The sequence below is a fragment of the Mus caroli genome, chromosome 5 (genome assembly GCF_900094665.2).
Source record: "Mus caroli chromosome 5, CAROLI_EIJ_v1.1, whole genome shotgun sequence".
NCBI lineage: Eukaryota > Metazoa > Chordata > Mammalia > Rodentia > Muridae > Mus > Mus caroli.
Genome location: NC_034574.1, coordinates 127244426 through 127250259, shown reverse-complemented (window position 1 = coordinate 127250259; position 5834 = coordinate 127244426). Strand labels below are relative to the sequence as shown.

The window sequence follows — 5834 nt, the reverse complement described above, 5'->3', positions numbered from 1 at the left end:
TTTCTCTGTGTAGCCCTGGCTGTCCTGGCACTCACTTTGTAGACCAGGCTGGCCTCGAACTCAGAAATCCGCCTGCCTCTGCCTCCCGAGTGCTGGGATCAAAGGCATGCGCCACCACGCCCGGCCCTTATTTATTTATTTTATGTATGTGAGTACACTGTAGCTGTTCAGATGGTTGTGAACCTTCATGTGGTTGTTGGGAATTGAATTTTTAGAACCTTTGCTTGCTCTGGTCAACCCCGCTCGCTCAGTCCCTGCTTGCTTCAGCCCAGAGATTTATTTATTAGTATACATAAGTACACTGTGGCTGTCTTCAGACACACCAGAAGAGGGCGTCAGATCTCATTACAGATGGTTGTGAGTCATCATGTGGTTGCTAGGATTTGAACTCAGAACCTTTGGAAGAGCAGTCAGTGCTCTTATCTGGTGAGCCATTTCTCCAGCCCAGGACCCCTTTCATTTTAAGGCAAGTTCACACTATGTAGCCTGGGGTATCTTTAAACTTTTAAATTTGTGTGTATGAGTTTGTATACACACGTCCATGTGTCATGGCACATGAGTGGAGGTCAGAGGGCAACTTGAAGGAGTTGACTCTGTTTCTACCATGTGGGTCCTGGGAATCAAACTTAGGTCATTGGGCTTCCCACTGAGCCATCCTGCAAGACAATGAATTTTCAATCCTCCTGCCTCAGTCCCTGAGTAACTGAAATAGCAGGCATGTCTCCAGAACCCAAAAGACAGAGATCTTACATGTAACATGACATGCATCTAGTAGACATTTACTAAGCGATGGCTGTTCTCAGCATTATACACTGTGGGAGTCAGGCCGTAGCTGGCAGAGAGGCTATGGGAAGGGGGCCAAGGCAAGCCCCAGGTCACTTGGGTAGAAAGTAGAAACGCCAAGATTTGAACTCACACCCCCCTCCCCCCCAGCTACCAGATCGTTGATATTTGCACTGGCTTTGGTGTCAAACTAGGGCAGGCACTGCACAAGTGGGTCAGAGGGCCTGGCTAGTAAGACCTCAGGCTTTATTAGGACTCTAGGGGCCCATCACCTATGGCCTTGTTTCTGATCCCTGGTGCTCTGTCCAAACCCCTCTGTGGGCACAAGGGCTCTTCTGGTTGGCTCACTGAGAGGAGGCTTGTGAACCTGTCCCCAGAGATGGTCATCCAAGGTCACTAAATTGTCACTAAGGTCTGGGCTTAATGTGTATGCATGAGGAGATCTAGAAGGAGACCAGGTAGGTTCTGTCAGGATCTGGTAGATCCTTTTTTTTGGTCTTGTTTCAAGACAGGGTTTCTCTGTGTAGCCCTGGCTGTACTGGAACTCACTCTGTAGACCAGGCTGGGCTTGAATTCAGAGATCCTTCTGCCCCTGCCTCCCAAGTGCTGGGACTAAAGGCGTGCGCCACTACTGCCCGGCAGGATCTTGTAGATTCTTTTTTTTTTTTTATTATCATGTAGCCCAAGCTGCCCTCAAACTCACGTTGTTGCTTAGGATGACTTTGTCCTCCCAGTTCTCTTGTCGGTTACTGTGCCATATCATCTGGTTTTATGTGGGGCTGAAGGTCAAACCCAGGGCTTCAAGCAAGCACGCTGGACAACCATTCTATACACTGACTGAATTATATCCCTAGTGAAACTGAGTGTTTTCACTTTTTGAGACAGGATCATATGGGCCAGGCAGGCTTCAAACTCTCAAATCCTCTTGCTTCGAACTTCCAGGCCCTAGGATTATAGATGAAAGCCTCTCTATGATGCTCAGTCTGACATGAAATCCCGATCCTCCTGTCTCCGTCTCCTGAGTGCTGAGACTACAAGCACATTCTATCATGTCCTGCATCTGTTTACCTTTAACTTACTGAATTTGAGGCACAGTCTCCCTGAGTGGTTTGGGGACTTGTCTGGTACGTGTCTTTCTGCTGTGCCTATCCCAGCAAAAGCCTAGCCAAAGATTCAGGGGACCACCACCTGGTTACCAACTGCTGGGTTGACTTGGGACATATGGCTTTGGAGAGGTTGGAGGGGGAGGGTCCCCCAGTGTTCCCCTCCCCCATTTAGTAGTATACAAGAGGTCAGATGGATGGTAAACTAAAACTCGGGACCCAAAAGCACTCTGTGTGGTTGTGCTCACCTGTAATCCCAGTATTTGGGAAGTAGAGGGTCAGGAGTTCAAGGTCATCTTCAACTACATAGAGAGTTTGAGGCCAGTGTGGGGTATGCGAAACTATCCTAAAACAACAACAATTAGGGTTTTAGGGTGTAGTTGTATAAGTAGAATGGTTGCCTTACATACAGGAAGCTCTGGATTCGAGTCTTCCCAGGTATAAACTATAATCCCAGCACTTGGAGGTAGAGCCAGGACTATCAGTTGTTCAAGGTTATCCTCACTTTCAGTTTGTGAGTGTTCAGGACCCTAAAACAGTTTGACTGCAACCAGGGCTTTATGAGATTCCAAGATAAAAAATAAATAAATAAAAAGGCCTGGGCCAGGCCATCCAAGAGAAAAACCTGGGGTCCCTCCCTTCTGACCTTGGACACTCCAGGCATAAGAGTGACCAGCAGGGTAAACCACCTAGGGATCCTCCGGGCGTCCTCTGGGTGACCTTGATGTATTCAGATCTCTCCGGGGAGGGGGTTCTAATCCGTGGCTGGGGGAGTCTCGAGGCCCCGAGGTTGTGAGTCCTCCCCCACGGTGGCACGGGGCGGGCCGTGCGGGCTAATCCCGTATGTAAATGACAGCCAATGGAGGGTGGTGTTGCGCGGGGCTGGGATTAGGGCCGGGGCGAATGGCTGGCAATCTTACTGGGATTACAGAACAAAGAGAGAACCTCCCAGAGCCCGGGCTCGGCTTCGCGCTCGCTCCGCGCCCCGCCCTCCGCCGCAGCCCGCGCCGGGGGTGGGGGCCCCGCGCAGCCCCCGGCCGGCCGCCCGCACCGCGTCCGCCCTCCTTCCCTCCCTCCCTCCACTGATCCTGTCCCCCATTCCCGGATTATTAACTCAGCAACCAGAGGCGACTGGATCTACCGAGTCCTGGCCACCGGGCCCGGGCCGGGGCGCCCGGAGCGCTTGGGGATCCTGCAAGGTAAAAAAGGAGAAAGTTTGACTGGGGGTGGGGGTGGGGGTGGGGGATGGGATGAGGGATGATGGAGAGGGGGGTGCTCTGGAGCTTGCTTTGGTTTTAAGTCCTTATTTTGCACCACCCCCCCAACCTCAATGTGTTGTGTGCATGGGAGGTCCCTTCCCCTCCCCCTCCAGGTGTCTCAATTCTAAGGCCCGCCTTTTGGGGTGTGTGTGCACGTGATCGGGATTATAATTCGAGTTTGGAGGGGGATGGGTTGGGATGGTCAGCTTCTTCCCTCCGGATACCTGCTGGAATCGGGGAAAGCAGACACCCCTCTCACCCTCGAATTCCCTGGAGGTGGAGAGAGAAGCGCCCCACTGGCCTGGAGCCCAGCAGGCCTGGATACAGTTGGGCGAATGAGGTCAGTGGTGCTGCCCTGCCGGGGGAGGTTGGTGGAGGGGGCGTCGGAAAGAAGCTTTCCTCCCCCTCCCCCTTTTCCTCTCCTGTCCTCCAACGCTCAAGCTGAGTCCGAACACTGCCCCAGAGCGGCGGTTTCTTTTTTTGAGGGGGTCATCCTGTAAAGAGGCTGGCTTGCATGTTGGGAGCCGGACCTCTTTGGTTGGTTGGGGGTGAGTCAAAGAGACTTAGGGTGGCAGTAAAAGGGGCATAGAGGGTGCCAAGGAACAAGTTTGAGGGAGCCTTGGCTGTGGGTGGTCTCTGAGTTCTTGAAGAGGAGGGGGAGGGGCCAAAGGGTGTTTAGAGTCTCCCCATCCGGAGTCTCTAGGAGTGATCGCGACCGGTGTGACACCCAGCTTTGCAGCCAGTCAGGGGGCTGAGAGGGCGACTTTTTTCCTGGCCTCTAAGCCCCAGGGAAACGGGAGGGGGTGCGGGGGGACACCCGTGGCTCTCAGAGTTTGGCTGCTCTGTCAGGAGACTAGCGGAGACCAGCATCGGGTCTGGCGACCCAGCCTCTCTGGAGTAGACTAGAGGTGGCAGTTCCTGGGTCCCCTTCCTGGGGAAGTGAAAGAACTCAGGAGCTGGGCTCAGCGATGGAGTGTGTATCTGGAATGTGGGGCGTGAAGGCTGGGCTTCGGCAGGTTTTTAGAGGAGTGGGGATTCACAAGGGGCTTCTCTTCCGGCTCAGACTGCAGAGCTGCTCCTGGAAGCTCAGTGGTCAGTGCTCCCTGTTCCTCCGTTGGGGCCCTCCGAGACCTCTGGCCTTGGGAGGTGCCTTGATCCGTTCATTTATTTTAGCAGCGTCATTCCCAGAGGGAAAGGGCACCGGCATCGATTATTTATTCTATTTGGAGCAAGAGGAAGTGGTAGGAGGCTGGTGGCTGGCAGCTGGGAGGGGTTGGGCAGTGGGGCATCGAAATTGGGTGCCGATACTGTCCCGTGTCTCTCCATCATAAGTCACCACCTGCTTAAGGCTCCAGGAGTGTGTGAGATTGACTTTGGCCTCTTTAGAAAATCTATCAGCAGACCTAGAAACGGGCCTAGCGTGGGGGTGGGGGTGTCAGAGCCCCCTAACCTGCTGGGTTGTGGAAGGCTTGAGCTGTGTCTCATTCTGTAGCCAGCTATGTGGATGACCTAGAAATTGCCAGTTCTAACTCCAAGGGTCCCAGTGGATCCTAGCCAGGGAAACAAGGAAGGACTAGATCTGTGCCGCTTCCCTTGTCTGGTTATTGGCCCTGGGAGTTTGGTCTTGGGGACAGTATCTTGAGGGGCATGCCTAACTTACTTAAGTGCTTTGTTGTCTAGATGCAGGGCAGAAGGGTCATTCATTTCCAGGAAGCCAGTTGGCATTTTTGTTATCATTGAAGGCTGGCTCCTAGGAGCCCAGCCGGCCTCTGACACGCGGCAGTCTCCTGCTTGGTACTTGGAAATCGTCCGAAAGGCAGACATAATAATAGAGGTCTCGGGAGCAGCTGCTCAGTTGCTACATGTGCAGAGATCGGGGTGTGTGCATGCTCGGGTAATAGCTGGGTTGTTGGAGACCTGAGTTGAGCTTCCTGGTAGGAAGGCTTTCGGGGCGGGGGGAGAAGGGGGGTTCATCATGTCTTGAGTGTGGCCTTGGGTCCACAGACAGCATCTCCTGGCCTGGACCCTGGTTTTTCCTCATGTTGGCACACCTGTGACACCCGGGCATCACTCGTGCGTTCCTTCAGTCGGCCTGGCTTAAGGAGGGCTGTGTAAGCTTGTACTTCTCTTTTCTTTTGAACTTCAAGACCTGGCTAGTTTTGCTTGGTCCCGAGAGTCTACCATATCTGTGTTCCTATACTGTCCTGGCTTTCTCCTGACCCTATCTCTCTTGGCTGTTCGAGTGTGTCTTTTGGTTGCACTAGATGTAGTGGGAATGGGAGCTTGCTACTCACTTGTTGAGCGACTGCGTGTTGGAATGAATGAATGAATGAATGAATGAATACAATCCTCTGTTAATTTTCTATCTGTGTGTGTGTGTGTGTGTGTGTGTGTGTGTAGGCTGATGTGTCCGTAGGCTAATTACTTCCTTTATAATTCAGGCTTACCTGGAACTCAGGGCAATCTTCCTGCCTCAGTCTCCCAAATGCTAGGATAACACCATGGTAATAATAGTCCTAGTGTTTTTCTGGGACACCTTTCATTCCTGGTTCCTAAGGGACAACCTGTCAATTACCCTAAACTATTCCCTTAAACACAAGCCTCTCACTGTTTCCCAGTCTTACTGGACCTTTCTGTTCAGGAACGTGTGTGTGTGTGTGTGTGTGTGTGTGTGTGTGTGTGTGTGTGT

At 52.7% G+C, this 5834-nt stretch overlaps 1 protein-coding gene across 13 annotated transcripts in view; it reads left to right on the top strand.

Moving 5' to 3' along the window:
• Positions 1-2883: 2883 nt before the first annotated feature.
• Positions 2884-5834, top strand: part of Gtf2ird1 (GTF2I repeat domain containing 1) — a 102324-nt gene continuing 99373 nt past the window's right edge. For 9 of the 13 annotated variants that reach the window (XM_021161815.2, XM_021161812.2, XM_021161811.2 and 6 more), the window contains exon 1: positions 3306-3485. The gene's annotated coding sequence lies outside the window, so the exon portion shown is untranslated. Of the gene's footprint in view, positions 3086-3305; positions 3486-5834 lie in introns of those variants that run through there. The other 4 variants (XM_029477500.1, XM_029477496.1, XM_029477498.1 and 1 more) reach the window with 1 other exon arrangement.